Genomic DNA, 21,699 nt, shown 5'->3' on the forward strand with positions numbered 1-21,699 from the left:
TTCATAACCGATTGAAGGTTGTTAACAAAATAAATAAAATTGTAAGATCTTGCAACTTCCTTCACTTTTGAGGTTTCCCTTTTAAAGCAACAGCTTGAATTACATTTTTAAGTGAAAACTTAGTTTATATTTGAAATTGGCAGCCATATTGAATTTTTTGTGTTTATAATTAGCATTTTTTATTAAAAAAATTCAGCGAAATGGCAACCCTGTTCAGAAAAATTTACGAAATCAAATATTAGGTACTCTATAAATTATAATAAATATCATTGCGAAAAAAAATTGGCAGAGATGGCAACCTTTTTTTTGACTTGGATAAAAGCATTCATACTTTTATTAAAAAAACTTAGGATATGATTATAAATTGAAATTAAATTTCGGTATAAATGGCAGCCATATTTTTGATTCGGATAAAATTATTAATATTTTTATTTGAAAAATTTGGTATAAGACTCAAGACTTAAATATATGTATATTTATGTATTTTTGTGTTATGTTTAAAATTATTATGTTTAAATTAAAAAATTTAGAGAAATCACAACCCTATTAGAAAACATTGACGAAATCAAGCCCTTCAGTATTTTTATTTTATTACCATATATTTTCTTATGAACTGTAAACAAAATAATTTAAAAAAAAAATTGAGTAGATATGGCAACTCTATTTCGAAAATTTTAAAAACGAAAACTTTTCCATAATTTTTTCTTTAAATAAATATAAGCATTAAAATACATTAATATGTGTAATTAAATTTTCTTTGCCATTGATGGCAACCCTAATTGTCAATATTCATTCATTTAAAATTTTTTGCATTAGCTTTTTTAAAAAACTTGGCAGAAATTTGTAATATTTGTCCATATTTTTAATTTGGATAAAATATTTATATTTTTATTCAAAACACTTCGTCTGAGCTTAGAATATACAAGCATTTAATTTTTTTTATATTTATAAGTATTATGTGTCATTGAAAAACTTTAGAGAAGTGGCAACCCTATTAGGAAAAATTTATGAAATTAATACTTTCAATATTTTTTAAAATATTTGTGATTATTAGATGTAATCAATATAATTACTAAACTATTAACAGAAATGGCAACACTATTTCGAAAAATTCATAAACCAAAACTTTTCCATAATTTTAGCTTTAAAAACTCCATTAATACCATTAATTAAATTTTCTTTGAGATAAATGGCAACTCCAATCCTTAACATTAATTAATTCCAGCTTTTTAAAACTTTCGTTGTCTTACGCATAAGCAACCGCTTAGATTCGAACGATTAAAATTATTTTTTATGAAGATGGTAACTCTAATTCTATAATAAGTTTAAGAGCATTTCCATGATGCTTTGTTATATTTCAAACAATTATTCCAGGCAATTCTCGTCTGTCTGCACTTCGTGCCTCATTCATTTCAAGCCACTCGCCTTAGACAATCACTTTACACGTTGCACTTAGATTCGCTTGCAACACACGTTTCGCTGCACTTCTTTCATCTTGTTGATTGGCCGCCGTTTACACCGAGCAATTTAAACACAGTTTGTCGGAAATGGCAGCTTTGCGTGCGAAGCTCACAACTGGGCCCCGAGCTAAATGAAGTGATTAAATTATTCCAATCGCGTTAAACAGACGGACGTGAGTGGTTTAATTTTTATTTTTAGTTTTTTGTTTGTGTTGACTGCTTTGAAAGAATAGCGTGTTGCAGTGCTTGAGTAAAGTAGTGTTAGTAGAGAGTGCAATCGTCGAAAAATTGCCGCATTTGAAGAGAAAGAAATTGCTGTTTCACCAAAACAATACACGGTGACACTAGTCAGTGGAAACGATGGAAAAAATCCAAGCATTGGGCTTGGAATTGCTTCCGCAAACACCGTATTCTACAGATTTCAAAAGAACGCCAGCTGGAAAAAAATTTCGTCGAAGGAAGAGGTCATACATATATGCCTGATGATTGGAATATAACTGTGCTCTGCCAATTCACAAAACGGTACGGATATGTGGAAAATTAAAGACCAGCGCCAACAAACTGATTGGACCTTATCAGTGCGGCTTTAGATCTGAAAAATCAACAACTGACCAGATATTCACCATGCGCTAAATCTTGGAAAAGACCGTCAAAAGAGAACAGACACACACCACCTCACGTTGAGCAATGCCAAAAGCTCCGTCAGAAGGACCTCTCCGAGCCGACGAACAAAGACCAACCTCTACAATCATCGTCCGTTCTACTATATGGAGCAGAAACATGGGCGATGGCAACATCTGATGAGTTGGTGAGACGAGTTTATGAAAGAAAGGAATATTAATGGTCCTTTACGCATTGGCAACAGCGAATATCTGCAGTCGATGGAACGATGAGCTGCACGAGATATACGATGACATTGACATTGTTCAGCAAATCAAGATACAGCGGCTGCGCTGGCTAAGTCATGTTGTCCGGATGGAAGAGAACTCTCCAGTTTTGAAGGGTTTCGATTCAGTGCCCGCTGGTGGAAGCAGAGAAAGAGAAAGATTTCCACTCCATTGGAAAAATCAGGTGGAGAAGGACCTGGCTACACGTGGAATCTTCAATTAAGGGGTGATCGCCGATGCTGAGGCCTACTTTTAAGCAAAGAACAATTTGTACAGCAAGTACTTATAATAATCAGATTTTATAATTTTCTTTTCGCGACTGTTCACCTTCCATAAAAAAAAAATTAAGGAGAAACGAAAAACGTCGTTGCAGCAACTCATTAGGCGAACAAATGAGCGAAATGACTGCAATTGTCAAATGGCTACAATTTTCGCATGCTGCATAAAGTATTAAAGTGTCACAGCTTGTACGAATTGGCGAAAAGTGACAACCAAAAGTGAAATGACAGATAGCTTAGAAAAAAGCGCAGCAGCAGCAGCGGCAAGGGCAGTAATACCCGGCGACGACCCAAGTAGAAGCGGATATGAGGCATATTTCAGTTTGGGCGACTGCCAAAAACCAGAAAACCGATTGGAGAGCACGGAGCGTGGCATTTGTAGACTCGCATGTCCAGGCCAGACAACGGACGACATAAGCAGACATAACTGATGAGATGTGTGTTGTACTTATGATGCCTTGCTGCTGGTTTCACGTCCGTTTGAGTGGCGGATTGGCAGGTCAGCAGTGGTAATGTGGAAGGAAGCGATATTTATGACTTTCCTTCAAAGCACAGAGCACTTGACGACAGCAGGCGCTTCGCAAAAATTATGAAAGATACAAAAAAAATCGCTTTGTTTTTGTAATTTCACACAAATTCTGAGCGAACTGGCAGCAATTTGCCTAAAATACTTCGGAATGCATAGCACTGACCGCATTTTAGGCCATTTATTTTCACTATTCGCTATTTGCACGACGAAAGTGAGAAATAAAAAATTTGAACAACAACAACACAAAACAGGTAATGCCGGTGAAGGTCGTCGCTAACGAAAAAAGTAAAGCCAAAAGAAATAAACTAAGCAGCGGGGAGAGTGCAACGTGAATGGAGACTAGGCGAGAGGTGTGAAAAAATTATGAAAAATCACTGTGACACACTTTCGTCTGCGTCGACTTGCGTTGGCGTTTTTGTCTGCTGCAGCTGTGAAGTGTTTGCTTTCAGTGGAAATTGCGCGCAAATATCCTTGCATTGAGTGCTTTGCAATTTGCACTCTAACCGTAGTTGTATTCATGTATGTGAGTGTGAGTGGTTGGGTGTGCAGACAAGCAGGTCGGCCGGTTTAGATTGTGTAGTAAATAAATATTTTATGATTCGGGCGCATTCGGTGTAATCAACTCATTCCGATAAAATTGAATATAAATGCTTACAGTTATGAGTGAATATGTATGTGTGAGCTGGAATCGTATACTCGTATAACTTGTTGAAAACGGATAAACAGATTTCCATGAATCCTTAAGGTTTGTACAAAGAATGCTCCGCAGAAAGTTTTTTTACTCCCCTATAAATTTCCTATGGAAGCGCATCAACGGAACCCTTGCTCTCCTGACTAATGAATGTCCGGAGCGTAATCTGTGTCGAATTTCGTGTAGTTATTTTGTTAAATAAAAGTTCACCAAAAAGGAACAGGTTTTTGTTAGGACAGCTTGCATGGCAGCTATACGTTAAAGTGGTCTGATTTCGTCGTTTTTGTCAACTGAACAGCTTCTTAGAGAGAAAAAAACTTTTGTAAAACTTCAGATCGAGATCTCAAAAACCGAAGAACTAGTTCGTGTATAAAGAGATGGACATGGTTAAATTCACTCAGCTCGTCACGCTGATAATTTATATAAATATATACTTTAAAGTGTCTCCGATGTTCCATTCTGGATTTACGAACTTCATGACAAACCTTATAATAACAAGTAAGGAAGGGCTTAACACGTCTGTAACCAAACATTTCATACCGTTGCAAAGATTAACTGGAATTTCGAAGTCTTTATATTAGGTATATGGGGGTTAAGGCAAGTTTTGCTTCGATATGCATCGAATTTCAACAACATAACAGGTCAACTGAATCGTACCGGCCTACTAAAACACATTCATTGGAAAATTCGTTTTGTTTTATTCAACATAATTCCCTTCAAGGGTGATGCACTGATTATAGCGACCCTCTTACATTACGATACCAATACGATTACTCTTTTGCTTCACAATAGAACTCAGTTTCGGCGATCACCTCTTCATTCGAAGGAAATTTCTTCCCAGCGAGCCTATTTTTGAGGTCTGCATACAGGAAATAGTCACTGAGGGTTAAATATGGAAAATAAGGTGGATATGGAAGCAACTCGAAGCTCAAATCATATATTTTTGCCATCGTTTTCACTAATTAGTGATATAGTTTTGGTGAAAGAGCACATTATTCTTCTTCAAATGCGGCCGTTTTTCGGCTATTCTGTCTTTTGAATGGTCCAATAATGCTATGTTATAGTTGCTGTTGCAGGTTCTTTCTTCAGTGCAGTCAACAAAAATTATTCCATGTGCATCCCAATATAAAGACGTCATAACTTTACCAGCCGACTGTTGCTTTTTCCACGCCTAAGAGCGGGTTCATCGTTTGAAGTCCACTCGTATGACTATTGATTGGACTTCGGAGTGAAATGTTATTATTAGTTTTTCTGTGCTCCTAATGTAGACTATACTAACCAATATGCAGGAATAAAATATGAACCGTTGAGTTCAAATGCTTTCATTTATAAATGTTTAAATCTGGGAGAGAGAGTTCGCGAAGTTTTAACTTTGCGTTACTAAAGCTCAGCATTCAAATCGATCGCACGAGGGCTAGTTTAGTGTATAGTGGGTAATTAAATATTACCAAGGGATATAGAAACGGTTTAAGCTATTACACGAGGCATCGATTGCCTTGAACTACTGCATAAAAGCCATTGGAAAAAGGTCGAGTCTCTCACCCAAAGTGGTCCTCTGACGCTACGATACTATAGTCAAGTCGAAAGTTGCTGTCAGACTCAGAGAATATGGGTTCTTAAAATAACATGTGTCTGAACCTTGGATCATGGAATGACCAAACCGAACTCTGTCGGCTCCTTATCTGCCCATATGCCGGCGAGAGAGCTGTGGGTGGCTAATAAGGCGTTAGAGGATAGGGGCAGTGTGCTTCCTTATGGATGGGTCAAATCTTGGCGGAAAGGTTGGTGGATAGGTTTATTGTCAAGAGCTCTCAATCAATTCCAGCTTCAGACTGCCTGACTATTGCAATGTTTTCAAAGCCGACGTTGCAGCCAATAAGGTAGCAGTAGATTTACTGCTCCGTAGTGCAGTCTCCTTCACAGAAATTACCATCCACTCAGATAGCAAAGCGGCTATACTTTTTTTGAACTCATTAACAAAGCATCGAGTGTCGTTGTGATAAGGCTGGTATGAGTGCCAGGCCACAGCAGAATCGCAGAAAATTGTAAAGCTGATGTGCTAGCAAGGAAAGGTAAGATTGATCTCCTAAGGTTTGCCTTTCCTTAGTTGTGGGACTTTTAGCAGGCCACTGCCCTATTGGCGTTCATGCTCTGTCTACTAGCTGGGACTCCTAGCAGACGCCATCTGCAGAAACTGTATGGCTGAAAATGAGCTGGAAACTACCCAACACTTACATATCAGTGCACGTGCGATCTTTCATTACAAGAAAAATATAATCTTTGTGGACTCCCATATTTTTTGGTTACTAGGTTTCTTTTCTTCCTGTCTTCGAGTTTTGGCTTTTTAGCAAATCTATGGGAAAGCAGTACACTCTAGCTGCCAGCTCGATTATTTACGGGTCTAGCGACTCTGAGTCCTCGCGAGGTTAAAACAATAAATCTCTTTTAAGTAGAGCCTCACTGCATATCCTACAGACGATACAATAGGCAGTTTACTGCTGACACAAAAATCTTGTCATAAAAGCTTCTTACAAGTTTTCAGATGTCTGACAGGTCCTTTAACAAATCGCATAGATCGAGCAATATGCAATAAAGGTGTAAGCTCCATATTACATTTCTTATTATTATGATTATTATTATTGGTATTGCAGCTTCTATGGCAGTGAAATGGTTGAAAGCCATAAATAGTTATGTGCAACCTTAAAGTATTTCCCAATTCAATTGCGCTTGTAATACACCTTCGCGTAAAATACTAATACAGCAATCTCTATATTATTATCACCATAAACAAACGCGCACACATACATACATGCGAGCTGTTATAGAAATTTTCCATGGCCTGACTTTTTGTGTGAAAACTGCGAGAGCATACAGCAATACGGCACATTGCAATAATATCAGCCAGAGCAAACACCGTTATGAGTTTCGCAGCTCATAAGCGTCCTTCTGTTTTTATGGCACATTCTGTTTTAGTTTTTGTTTTTGTTTTTGCTTTTGCCTTCACTTCCACGCTGTACACACGCCAGCCACACCGACCGCCGTTCACAGCTTTGCCACTTCGCCATAGAGCAGATTCTACGCTCAAGTCTTAATTTATAAATGTGTCCTTACACAGTATAACAATAATAGTACAATATTGCAATAGTATGTGTGTGAGTGTGTGAGTGTGTGTGTGTGTGTGGGTTGATAGTGTGACTGGCAGCTGCTTTGTGCACCTGTTTCGTTTATGATAGCTTGTTGGCCGCTTCAGCTCGTTGTGGAGGTGCAGGCGACCAGACATAGAAATAACGGTACAAGCGTAAGCATCATACATATAGTATTGTGGTATCGTATAAACTGATTATGAAGGCTAACTGGAATTTATTACTCTTATTTTAGGAAATTTATATTTTTTGTGGTTTCAAATATTGCTTGGTTGCTTTTGGTGATAAGAAAATCGTAGATTTTTGAAATAATTTTAGGGAACGCTGTTGAGGTGGACTTAGGACACAGTTATAGTAAATTCGGTTCCTTGCAATTATGAGATAACTAAGCTCTAGGTCGACATTTACAGCTCTTCGGCGAAAAATTTCGAATTTTTTCACACGAAAAAGTTGATCTAGAAGAATATTGAGTTTTGGTTGAGAATGGGAGAGAAGATTTGATAGACATCGACAAGCTTTCAGAGTGATTCCTGCATCAACAAGAAAAAAAGAAGGACTACACTTTCTCTCTTTAAGTTAGCTGATTCGATAGACATCGGCAAGCTTTCTAAAGACTGTCAGAGTGATTTCTGTATTAGCAATAATATGGATTGAGCTGTGAATATCAGTTCTGACCAACAATAACTAATAACTACTTTCGGAAAGCAATACAAAGAACCAAGAAATTAAATCTATCTGATCTTCTCAATCATCAAGGACATCAATTGAGATCAAGAAAGAGAGACCCCAGGGGTGGCAAAAATCTCGTCATTCGTTTAAAATTTCTGTCACTCGGCGGTCAACTTTCCAAATTGCGACGGATGGGACAGCAGTTCGTACTTTATTGTTGTTGTTGTTGTAGCGGTAGAAAACATTCTACGTAAAGTAATTTCGAGAAATGGTGCAGAGTTGACAGTTCTTGGCTGGTTAAAAACCAGGTCCGTTCTTAGATCCGACTGTCGTGAGAACGGTCGAATATTCGGACTACGTATCCGAAGATTGCAGGTTCGTGTCCTATCATGGTCGTTTAATTCGACCAATTTGGTAATAATGCTGGCGGATGCCACAGCCTGCTGAAAATTATTTATTTTTCACCAATGGAACCTTTTACAGCTTTTCGGTGTTGAATGGACTCAGTAATACGATATTGTAGAGCCTTGGGATCGTTTTGTACTCCTCTAGGTACTCGATGTAGATCTCAACTTGGGTTAGGTTAAGAAAGTTGCCTGATCCCTCAGTATAACTGCGTGATCACACTTAGACTGTTTTATTAAGTCTTTTATGAAGCCAGAGGAGAAACTATTCTGGTTAGATTTTAGCCATAGCTAAAATGACCTGAATAAGTTACAAATTTGCTTAGGTGCTTTATTTGTATTTTCGCTATTTCACCCGAATGTCAAAAGTATGAGATCCTAGGAATTTTTGACTTCATCATAGAGCGCCCAGTTCGAACTCCTACTACCATTTAAAGGTGAACCATGCTGAGAGTGACGGGTTCCCGGGACCTCCTGCAATTTACTCTGGGTTAGAAGGACCCTGAAATTGTAGTAGCTTTATGCCTACTTCCGCCTTGAAGACACTGCAGTGGTCAGAAAGTTTACAGCGGAATCTGATGGAAAGTTGCCGACTGTGTACTCCTCCACTAACTCTCCACGCAAACTTTGATTGATCTATAAAAACCTTACCTCTTCTCAATTCTAACAATTCCTTCCCTCCCATGCTTTCCTCAAAGGTATAAGATCAGAGAATTAACATCCAGGGCTAGGCTCGGCGAACTGCTAATCCAAGAATGGAATGAAATCAAAATTTGCGAGGATTTCAAAGTGGCAAGGTTCGAAGACGTCGAAGTACCCGAATTTTCTGAGTCTGGGCGCAACTTTCGCGGCTATGTCCACAGGTGATATATGCAGCCAGACGTTAAGTTTGCGAAGCTTTGTCATCTTTCCTGCAGCAAGGAGGTTTCGCCTGATGAATTCAAACAATTCAACAAAGTTTTTTGGTCCGTCATTAGTAAGCAAACCACGCAGATACGATTTCACCATATAAAATCTAATGTTATTACCTGAGGTGTCTTTTATGGTGCAAGAGAGAGAGAATACGCATAAGTATTGAATCACTCACTGAATTTCCTACAGGGTCGCCAAGTAACAACAGCTGGCATACAAGTGCCACTAAAGTAGCAATGCAAGTAGAAACAGATACGTTGAAAGTAAAACAAAAAAAGTTAACAAGAAATATATTTCCGCCAGCAAATAAGCGTGGTACACCGTGTCTTCTGTGTCCGCGTCGCCAGCAGAAGCAGAAGCTGAAACGGTAAACTTTTACCTCTCCATAAATTTATATCTCACATTTTGTATCTAGAATTTTTTCTGCTTTTCTTTTGGAAAAGTCAGTTGAAGTGGCTTCAAGCGACAGTGAAAGAAAACGGTTGAAGAAACAGACAAGCTTATTATAAGAGGCGATCACATACAGACACAGGCACGCATGTTTTGGAGCAAGGCAAGGGAGCAGAGCGCGGTGATGTGCAGGCGAGAAGGTGTCATATTTTAGAAATCGGTCAAGCACACATTAGCTACGCCTTCGGAAACACACATTCACACACATATTGACATACACATAGAGATATATATATGCTTATTCAACTCAGGCTGTCGGGCGCAAAAGTCATCTTGAATTGCAAAATACGTTGCAGGTGCCAAAGCAGATAGGGTTGCGGTGAAAACAGAGCTCTCAACGGTGTTAGAAGCTTCTTGGCGTGCAACCACACACACACATACACCTATGCACGGGCTTACATGTATCTCAAGTGCCATATAATATCAAGTCAAATAAGCAGTCAGAAATCTTCTTTGGTGTTTTATTCAGCATTTCTAAGCTGCTGTCGATTTCTTGCTGTCAAGGCCTCTGCTAAGTGCCAAGAAAATTCTGAATTCGGAACGTTGATTTATTTAAGATTTATGTTTTATGAAAATGAAAAATGTCTTTATCGCAGCGAAAAAAAAATTATACAGGGTGAGCGTAAAATAAAATTCGCCTATATCCCTATTCTATTGCAGGAGTACACAAGAAGTTTCTGTTCGAAAAAATTAGTATCCGCGCCTATGTACCATTGGATGAAATTATATACAAGTATATTACAAAATAGCTGACCGAATTGAAGCCAAAGAGGTTCACAACTTCCAAACTTACCATAGAAGTGGTTGAAATCAGCCCACATATTTTTCAAGATTCCTAATACCAAATATAAAGCTTCGTACTCAGTATAATGATCACGTATTGGTGTTAAGTAAACGCCTTTTCGTAAGAACACTGCGGATTTCAGAAAAAATGAGAAATTGCAATATCGGTCGTAGATTCAATTTCTGATTTCAGAAATTCCTTGGCCATCGTAAAAAATTAGGTTAAAGAGTTTCAACATTCGGGTTTTGATAAACCGCACCCTAGTGTTCCGAAAATGGCTACCACGGATGATAATCTGATAAAAGTTCGTGAACTGGTACGTGAGACAACTTAGCTAGTAGACCCAATAGACTCCGTTGGGCATATCCTTCACAAGATAATGTTGTCCGCGCAAGGGGTGCTTTGGTTGATCGCACCGGACAGCAAGCAAAATCGTGAGATCACTTATCCGGAGGAGTTTTTATATTGTTTCGTGTCCGTCGACAAAGTATGAATCCGCTGGTAAACACCGGAGGTTAAGAGACAGCCTTAACAGTGGAGAAGAGTGTCCTATTGGTTCGAAAAGCGATAGCCAACTTAACTAACATTTTATGGGGTGTGCAAAGTGTGATTTAAATCGACTATCTCAAGAACGACAAAACGACCAAATGGCTCCATAACATACATTTTTGGCCGATTCTACGCTGAATTGAAACAAAAAGAACCACGTTTAGTGAAGAAAATGTATTTCTTAATCATGGTAATGCACGGCTCACAATTCTGTTCTCGCCACGGAAAAATCGGTCAAATTATGGCAGCATTCCAAGATTTTTTTGGCTTTGTCTCCGTGCGATTTCTTTTTGCCGCTAATCGGGTTTCGAAGAAGATTAGGATATTATCGCCACCTTGGAGACCTGCTTTTCAGACCTCTAGAAAGTGTAACTGGTGTGCTTTTAGACATGTCTTTTTAATGAGGCAAAGTTTTTTCAGGGTTGGTCTCTGTGGTCAGCAGTTACTTGATTTAAATTCAGTGTGGTTGCCGGAATATCGGCTGCAAACTGAAAAAATTTATTGCCAAAATAATGATTGGTGTTTTTTGCTCGCTGCGTCCAATTTTCGGTCGATATAATCGCCTGGCGGACTCGGTAATTTTTGCAACCATGGATCGATTGCACACGAAGTTTTCTCTAGTGGAAAACGCGCATCCCCAGAAACACCGCGCAGTGTCCATAGAAGACAATATTGCTACTGAGAGTATCGAAGTATCATTCGAGATCCATCTGCCTTCACGGTCAACAATTGGAGCTATTGTCTAACCATCCACTTAGTGGAAGATTTTGCGGAAAGATTTTAGTTGCTTATAGAATCCAACTCGTGCAAAAATTGAGGCCAAACGACCATCCAGCCATTCACACGTTCGGTGAATGGTCATACCCATACCGATTATCACAAGAAAATTGTGGTCAGCGATGAAGCTCACTTTTGGTTGAATACTTAGGTTAAAAAACTAAATTGCCGCATTCAGAGTAATAATAATCCAAAAGCCATTATGAAGTTGCCCTTCCGCTCTCAAAAAGCCACCCTTTGATGTGCTCCATGTTTAGAGGGAATGATTGGTCCATATGTCTTCAAAATCGAAGCCAGGCATAATGTAAGTTTCAATGGCGATCAATAAAGAGCCAAGATTAATGACTTTTTCGTATGTGAATTGGAAGACGTTGATATGAACGATCTAAAGACCATACAGCCAACGAAACAATCAATTTATTGAAGGAAATTTTTGGTGAGCGCATTTTTTACATATTGTCACGGTAGGGTGGCCTCCAAAATCGTGCGATTTAACACCGCTGGACCATTTTTTGCGGGGTTATATCAAGTCGCTTGTCTACGCAAATAAGACGGAGACTGTGGAAGCCTTGGGGGAAAACGTTCGACGCGTTATTACTGACATACGGCTCGAAATGCTGAAAAAAGTGGTAAAAAATTAGGTCCCTCGGCTAGAACTCATTTGGGGTAGTCGCGGCGTTTACTAAGCTGAAATTTTTTGTAAGGCGTGATCCAAGTATACTTTTTCAATAGCCTTTTCTGACAGATGACGTGATTCACGTCTAACTGCCATATCACTTTTGTTCAGTATTGTTTGTCATTTAATCATGGAAAGACTTGCGTCTGAACAAAGTTTACAAATTTTGAGACTATGCATTCACTATTGGCATGATATGAAGGCATATGGCAGACGTAGCTGAGATTGTACACGAAGACCGTGAAGAGTCGATTCGGCGCCGAGTTCCAAGAAGATCCAACATTTTCTAGCCATATTTTGTCCAGCGATGAGTCCGAATCTGGCTCAATGGGTATGTAAATAAGCAAGATTACCGGATTTGGGATGAAAACCAACCTGCAGGAGTTCAAGAGTTGCCATTTCATCTAGGAAAAAAACAATGGTTTGATGGGGTTGGTGGGCGGTGGAATCATCGGTCCATATTTCTTCAAAAATTATACGACCGTTATCGCGTTATGATAACCGATATTTGATATCGGCGAAATTTGGTTTCAACAAGACAGCAGCACTACCTACACATCGCATCAATCATTGGATTTATCGGTGAGCAGATAATTTCAAGATTATGTGTTATCACGACGCTAGACGTTTTTCTTTGGCAGTATGTAAAGTTTAAAGTCTATGTGGATAATACTTCTTTGATTCAGGTCTTGGAGCAAAACATCACGCGTGCCATTTGCTAATTACCAGACGAAATGCTCGAACAACACTGTGCAATCAAAAGAGTAGCAGCCTTTTTTTAGCACAAAAAATCAAAACCGAAATTAGAACAAACCATTTTTAGCTCAAATTGACTTTGTGCAATTAAATGTAAATCCAGGAATACAAATATACTTATCTGTATCTACCTTTGCTTTAGGCATACAGTGTGGTTATCTCGAAATGTCCGCATTCACCAGACGATATCACATTATGTTGACTGTGAAAGCCGAGCGAAAGTCAACATAGAATTCCATTCGAGCAACCTTCAGCCCGAAAGTGCCGCTTGTGTGCACATAAAACTAAAACTGTATTAGGAAACGCTGTGAGGAAACTACACGCAATATAAACAATAACAAAGCGTCAAATAATCGAAAAGGAAATACAAAAAGCGGCGGCAACAATTTCAAAAGAATTGAATATCAATGAACTCAACCAAAAACCAAAACAACACACAATCTGTTGATTTTCGAAGTTTATTTAGTTACAATTTAGCTGATGGGCTATTGATGTTGTTGTTGCGCTCTCCACATTGATCCACATAATCGCCTAAAGCTGCCTGGCACCAACCAACCCAGGCAGATCTCCCTTGGCGGCGCGAAAAGTAAATAAATAACAGTGAAGGAATATGGTGTGGGCGAATCCATGTGCGAATGGAGTAATAAATCGCCGAAGGAAGGGAAAAAACCAACAATAAAAAGTGCAAACGGAAAAAAAATCGACTGAGCTAATTAAAAATAGTATTTTGTGGAGAGTGGCGCAAAAAGTGGCGAATATGTCATATTAGGGTGTGACAGTTCCGTGGAAATTTTATTTCAACAAAAAAAGTTAAGATGAAAACTCAAAACAAAAAAAAACAAAAGTGTTAACTTCGTTAAGAGAAGTTGATTTTCATCAGTCAGTTTTTATGCTAGCTACATATATGCTATAACGGCTCGACCCGAGCAAGTTCTTTGTAGATTTTAGAAATGCCCGGGATGATGATCCATGCCCAAATTTGTGAAGATATCTTGTAAAACAAAAAGATTTCCATACAAGAACTTGATTTTGGTGGCTCAGATTGTATGGCAGTTATATGCTATAGTGATCCGATCAGAATAATTTCTTCGGAAATTGCACTATTCCAATAATAATAATTCGTACCAAATTTCGTGACGATATCTCGTCAAATACAAAAGTTTTCCACACAAGAGCCGGAATCGGATCATTCGGTTTGTAAGGCAGCTATATTCTAGAGTGGTCCGATATTGACAATTCCAACAAATGAGCAGCTTATTTGGAAGAAAAGGAGAGAAAACTGAGGGACTGGTTCGTGTATTCAGACAGATATACGAACAGATGGAGATACAGGCGTACATGCCTAAATCGATTCAGCTAGCGAACATTTCTATATATTTTTTAAAGGGTCCACGAACCTTTTTTCTGGGTCTTAAAAAGTTCGTGGCAAATGAAAAAATATTGTTCTTATGTTTGTAGCTTGACATGTGGGAATTGTAAATTGAAACATTATTTTGATAGTAAAGCATCCTGAAGTTATTCCAAGGTAAAATTTCAAACGTCATATATTTTATTTTCTTCAAACTGACCCACCCTAATATATGTTCACATAAGCATAACATCATTTGTATTGCTGTAATTAAGAGATTGGGTAATTTGGCGTAAAATAAGCATTTGTTTTGCAGTTTTTACAGTTATGTAGTGTAGTTTACAAATTACTTCCGGTTCTCGCGTAAATTTGTGTTAGAAACAATTTTTTTTCAGTACTTGTATCACCTCCGATACTTTTGGAACGTTTGTTGGCGGATGTTGTATACATTTTTTGGTTTTGATTTTGTTACTTAAGCTGTTTCACTGCTGAGTAGTACATAGCTCTCATTTGACCCATAGTGTGGATATTAATTTTGACCGACCTAAAAAACTGACCATTACATTTCCAAAACCCTATAAATCTATCGTACGATCGATAAAGCACTATTATAGACTTGCAATGTGAGGCACGACTCGTATATTTAGTCATTTAATCCTATCTGTCTCGAATGTTTTCATATTTGTTGAATCAATTTTTATTCTCGCACTCCGAATTTGGTTCTTTTGAGTCAACAAGTTTTTTATATTTATATGAAATAATTGCTTTACAAAGCCCCCTTAAGCATTCAAATCAGAAATCTAGATTGGATCTTTGAGCGATCAGAACAAATTCAAAGTTCATCTGCGGCGTGTCATGCCTGGAATTACTAAGCAGCTTCATTGAAATCCTGATAAGTTGTGAGGTTTCAAAAGTTAATCCTGGCTGATAATTGATTTCAATTATATAGCATTCTCCATGTTAAATTTATCACAATTTAGGACATTATAGACCCCGAGAAAATAAGCTCAAACTAAATGGAATATGAAATTAAATATTTTTTCTAGGATCTTTACTGAATATATCAATGTCTTAGTTTCAGAAATGTCATAATTAGCTTTCAATTGCAGACTTTATATAAAACCATAGCAGACTGTGTGATATTTATTTGTATTTAAAGAACCTCGGAGAGGTTATTCTTATCTAGATGAACATTTGTATGTAAAAATATAGTTCGACCATCATCAAACAATTTGTTTCTCAATTTTTTGCCCAAAAAATAAGGTGACATTGTATTTATTTTGAAAATTCTTTATTTATTCTTCCAAATCAATTTCATCCCTTTCAAAGTAATCCCCTCCCGATGCAATGCATTTATGCCAACGGATTTTCCAATCTTCGAAACACTGGTTGTAGTCACTTTCCGGGATGGCCTTCAGTTCCGTCTTCGCTGCGGCTTGAATCTCCTCTATCGTATAAAAACGGTGTCCCCGGAACGGTCTTTTGAGCTTGGTGAACAGCCAGAAGTCGCACGGCGCCAGATCAGGTGAATACGGTGGTAGCGGAACGATATGGGTTGAGTTTTCGGCGAAATGATCACGAATTACGAGGGGAGTATGGGATGGTGCATTATCGTGGTGTAAAAACCAATAATAGTCTTTCCACAATTCCGGCCTTTTTAGGCGGATAGCGTTACGCAAACGACGTATACGTTAAAATAATATTCCTTGTTGACTGTTTGACCGGTTGGTAGGAATTCATAATGCGCAACAGCACGATAATCGAAGAAAACAGTCAACATGGCCTTGATTTTTGAGCGACTTTGGCGCAATTTTTTTGGTCTCGGCTCTCTTTTTGCACGATATTTGCTTGATTGATCGGTTGTTTCGGGATCGTCGGCATAGATCCAAGTCTCTTCGCCAGTTATAATGCGTTTCGTGACACCCTAGTAGTCGGAAAGCATCGTTTCACACACTTCAACCCGACGCCTTTTTTTTTTAATTCAATGTTTTCGGTACCAGTCTAGATTTGACGCGCTTGAGGCCCAAAACATCCTTCAAAATGGTATTGGCTGAGCCTTTCGATATGCCAACTTCATCAGCAAGGTCTCTAATTGTTAATCGTCGGTTTTTCAACATCAAATCTTTGATTTGTTGAACGTGAGCTTCGTCGGTTGAGGTTGATGGTCGCCCTGGACGCTCTTCGTCTTCGACACGTTCACGGCCGGCTTGGCGCTCACTATACCACTTGTAACCATTTTTTTTAGACATAGCCTTATCACCAAAGGCTTTCTGCACCATTCTCAACGTATCCGCAGCGGAAAATTGATTCCGTAAACAAAATTTAATGCAAATTCTTTGCTCAACAAATTTCGGCATCGCAAAAAACAAAAATCTCACTTTTAGCAGCTCACAAAACGACACGTATCTCAAACACTAATGAATATTTTGATATGAAATTTGGCATAAATGTGACTGACAGTACTATCAACCTAAAAAAAAAATAATTCTTCAAATTCTTCGACGCGCACGGTTTAAATTCAAATGTCAACTTATTTTTTGGACACAGTAGTATAACAGTCGTCTTTTAGTCGAGTTGTCAAGAAATTGGCATAAAATCAAAGGACAAACCCGAAATTGGAGAAAGAGATCAGTCGGGGACCTAGTAATCACAAGAATAAAATACGTCACATTTTAAAGTCTCTTCAATAAAGGCGAAACGTGATTCATAATGTGAACAATGTTTATTATTCTGATACTAGAACAGCTCATCACTCACAATTTTGATTTCGTCAATGCTACTACGGTAACTTTGATATCAAATATGCAGCATTCTCTGCAAAGCCAACTATGTAAAATGCCAATAAATCAATGGAAATCGTCGAGTTTTAGCTTTTGTGGTGTAAACATTGTTTCGATTGCCAAGCACTCAAATATTGCGAAAAAAAAAATTAAATTATATAACATATATGGAAGGGATAAGCTTCGGTGTTACCGAAAAAATCATACTCTTGCAACTCGCAAGGAGCAAAGCCAGGAAAACATCTTCAGGTGTTGGCAATATTAAAAATTTTAGCGAAAAGGTGCACCTCACATACCATCAACAGTAGTATATAAGGAGTGAAGTCAACCGGATGTTTACGGACTGGACCAAGGCATGTAAAAAAAAACATTTACATTAAAAATACACGACAATCGTGATTTTTTATCTTTAAATTTCTATAGCTCAGAGGCACTTTATGGCATCGCTTTGACTTTAGACACATATTCCTCAAAATTGAACACTCTAAAAAGTGCCCATTGCGACAAGATCGAAACTCACACCGGCGAGGTAGTACGGCATTCTAAACCTGATTTTTCCACGAAATTCGCATTTTTTTGTATATATCTCATAAATGACAAGAGCTATAGAAAAAATGTAAATGCCAAACTTGTAGGAAATTTTATTTGCCGCATAAAATGTCCAAGGTCGAAATCGCTATCATTAATACTTCTCGAGATATTCGGCTTTTTAATTAAGGCTGTAAGGAATTTTCATAGCTTTTTTATTACGTATCGATGAAAATTTTTAATGTTAATGTTAAGGGCTCAAATTTTCAGGGAATTTTTTTGGGGTACTTCCAAGGAAATTTAGTGGTGGGACTGAAAAACATGATTAGTGAAAAAAAACACTCCCTTATGTATATGTATATCTGTCTCGAGTAGTGAAACGCACAACCGTTTGGTGAACAAAACTATTATACCCTGTAAAAAAATGTTGCAAGAGTACAAGTATAAACATAAACTTGATGCATGAATGCCAAACGAGTTAATGCAAAGTACCTTATGAGCCGAATTTCCAACTGCGAATCGATGTTAAATGGCGCAAAATCGATTAGTTTCTGAATGGTTTGGTGTTTGGGTTGGTCGTACAGGATAAACTAAGCCAGAATTAATTGTTAGGAATTGGCAATTGGGTCCTTAGATGGATCACTCAGAATCGCCTTTCTATGGTAAATAAAAGAAGAATTGTGCTCCAACAGGACGGCAAAGAAAATGTCGCCTTGATACTTGTAGAAGCTCGTGAGAGTCGACTGCTCAAGTATATTGCCAATAGGAATGGCTGTTCCTATGAAAGTGCCATAAAAAAATCTTTTCAAAGTGGGAAAGAGTTAATGAAAAACCTTCTGAGCTAAATTGAATAAATCTAACTATGCTAAATAAAACCTCTAATTTTATGCCAAAATAATGATCTTTTAAAAATTTTGAAGTTTAAGAAGCGCTCAGACAATGTTCAACAAAATTTCTCTTCAAGAGCTAAAAAATCCACTTCATAAGATCACTGTTTACCTAACACTAAACATGCTATAGTATATTGTTTTAATAGCAAGTAAGAAAATATTTTAAAGGAATTTTCTGCTTGTTATCAAAATATTTCAAACAGAGCGAGTAAATTTTCAAACATACTGAAATATGTCAACCTTACTAAATATTCACCCGAACTTTGTACTTTATTTTTAGTTTTTTTGTTTTAATATTCTATTCCTGCGCTTTTATTTTTAGCAACACCTGTCATTCACTTGATCTTTAATAAATTAGAGTGGAGCACACAGCTAGCTACTGCCATGCTTATACACCTGCTCTCTACCGCCTCTCGTGTTATTTTCTAACCATCCTCTAAGCCGCAGAGTTGCACATTTTATTTTTAGTCCTTAGTAGCCAAGTATTATTATTAGCCATGTTAGCGTTGCTTCTGCTCTGCATATGATAAATATAAGATTGAGATTATTCTTGTGTGACAGTGCCACATTGTCGCAATGTACTTCATAATGTTAGTTGCGCTCTCATGCCTGCGCCGCTTTAATGCTCTAATATCCTGCCATTTGCATAGCGCTGGTTGAGGCTGAGGCAGCTCATGTCAGTATTTATATGTAAGCATATATATTATACATACATAAAGACACACATATAGGTGCACAAATATATACCCATGTATATATACAAAACACACATACATCATACATATTGACGCCACCGTCAGCAGGCCAATTTAAACTCTCCATAAAATTGAGTGGCTGTGCTGCCTCGCTTTGATATTTACTTCACGGTGCGTGCGTGTGTGTGCGACTTGTTTATTTTGATTGAAAATAGCGCGCATGTTATTTGCATAGATAGCTATCTGCCCCAGCGTCGGCATCCTTTTCACTCTTTTGTTAGGCGAATTTATTGCTGCCGCCGCCGCCGCCGCCGCCGCTGTTTATATATTTTCTTTGGTCTGGCAGTCTAAACACTTTTATTGCTGCTGAATCGGCAGCATCGGCTGTGGAGGCAGTTGTTTTTCGTTTTCTGCTTCTTCTTCATGTTTTCCATTACTGTCATTTAACTTGTAAAACATCGAGATATTCATTTATTATAAATCTACATATGTATATTGGCAGTAAAGTAGTAATGTCAGCAATGCCTTTCGGCTATAAAAACCGTTAAATGACTTTGGTTTTTGTTGACTTTGGACAATTTACAAACTTAGTGTATTGTTTAGTAATGACTAGCCAAATGACAGAAATTCGAAAACAAATAAGTGTATTTTTTATAGCCTAGAAGCTGACATACAATTTTATATAGATTTGTATATCTTGTCATTTTTGAGAGGAAGGGGATTGGTTTGTTATATCGGCCCAAAATTTATCGCGTTTTTATGATGAGATATTTATTTAGGGGCTGCATGAAATACAGCTACGTGCCACACTCATCGAGAGAGGCTAGGGCATAACATCCTTCCTGCTGAAAATGCTAGAGGAAATCTTGGACGTGTACATACATTAGGGTCGCAGCACCTACAGGAGCTTGTCCAAGGCGCAGCACATATATACGAAAGGTAGAACAGTAGAGACGGCAATCCATACACTGTTATTTAATATCGCAAAGGCTCTTGAATTTAAGGAATATGCTCTTGGAGTATTCCTGGACATTTCTGAAGCGTTCAACAACGTCTTTAAGGAACCTTTTCTGACTAGTATCTAGATCAGCAGCTTCTTGACCTGCACAAGGATAAGAGTAGAATGGAAAGCTAGAATGAACAAGGAAGTCTGTGGAGGTACTCCACAAAGTCTAGTGCTATCTTCGCTTATATGGGCATTAGTGGTGAACTAATAGCTAAGAGACTAGAACGGAAAAACTCCTAAGATAGTGGCAGAAGCGCACGACATTGTCATCCTTGTAATGGATAGGTGTCTGCAGACCATTAGTACAATTATGACCACCATTCTCAATACAGTCCAGAACTCGACATCGCAAGCGGATTTGGGGATGAACCTGGAGAAAACTGATCTTCTTGTTTACACAAGAAAATTTCTCAATAGAAGTTCCTTTCAATAAATGGGACACACTTCTCTTTTAAGGAACGTACCAAGTACCTTGGGGTCTCATTCACTGGTGCTACATAGGTATTGTAAGACCAATTCTGCTCTGGGAGCTTAAGAATAACTCTAACGGTGGCTCTTGAACTGGTACCAAACTAGACCTCTTCGCTGAAAAATTGGCGGGATGACTACTGGCTGCAAGAGAATTTACATATAGAACCTTCGGGCAGAGCTCGATGGGTAATGGCGGTTTGGCAAACACCGACTACATGGTTCCACTATTCATCTGGGAAAGAAGGTTTGAAGAAAACATAGAAAAATATGGTTGACGTAAAGATATGTTAGCTGCTCGCTGTCTAAAGTTGGCAAAGGCAGCATTTTAAGTTGTCGAACCACTATAGTTTATTTCAAGCAGCAAACAAGGCAGTAACCTCATACCGCATATTACCCAGAGGTGCCTTGAACAATGAAACAATGGAACAATAAAATAGTGGAAGAGATTGCCGAGAGTGGTGTACCGCTGACAAACGAAAACGTGATCCACATTGGAAATACATTGTCTATGCGATGATATGAGAAAAGCATGGTAAGGAAAATCAATACCTGGATAGATCGAACGCATGCTATATTCCTACTTGCACTCGATAGAAGCTACTGTAGGAATTTGATCAGAATGCTCAGTGATCACCGCCTGAACAGCTCGATAAGACTGCATAAAATGTCAAGAGTATGGTAGCAGGGAAATAATGGAGCATCTCTTGTGCACTTGTTCTACATTAACAAGGCTACGCTTTAAGCATCTGGGGGCTCACGGTATGAGACACTGGAAGAGGTATCGATAGTGAGGCCACAGAGTCTATTAAAATTCGCATCAAGCGCAGGCATCCTAAAGGATGACTACTCCGCATGAACTTGATAACTGAGATCCATCTAGTACCGCAAAGGACCAAAACTGGTTTATTCATGGCTGGGTGGAATAAATTCCAGACGAGAGGTCGCTTACTAAACGAAATATATTTACTAAATATTATAATATATAAAAGATAGTGAAATAATGTCTTGTTCTCTTA

General features: G+C 38.2%; 2 protein-coding genes across 2 annotated transcripts in view; one reads left to right on the plus strand and one right to left on the minus strand.

The window, feature by feature from the left end:
• LOC120772776 (calcium release-activated calcium channel protein 1) overlaps positions 1-21,699 on the minus strand; it is a 167,921-nt gene that overhangs the window by 141,780 nt on the left and 4,442 nt on the right. The gene's annotated exons all lie outside the window — the stretch shown is intronic.
• The window catches only part of LOC120772772, a 497,265-nt gene that overhangs the window by 23,401 nt on the left and 452,165 nt on the right, over positions 1-21,699 (plus strand). The gene's annotated exons all lie outside the window — the stretch shown is intronic.

This window comes from Bactrocera tryoni, chromosome 3, assembly GCF_016617805.1.
Source record: "Bactrocera tryoni isolate S06 chromosome 3, CSIRO_BtryS06_freeze2, whole genome shotgun sequence".
Classification (NCBI taxonomy): domain Eukaryota; kingdom Metazoa; phylum Arthropoda; class Insecta; order Diptera; family Tephritidae; genus Bactrocera; species Bactrocera tryoni.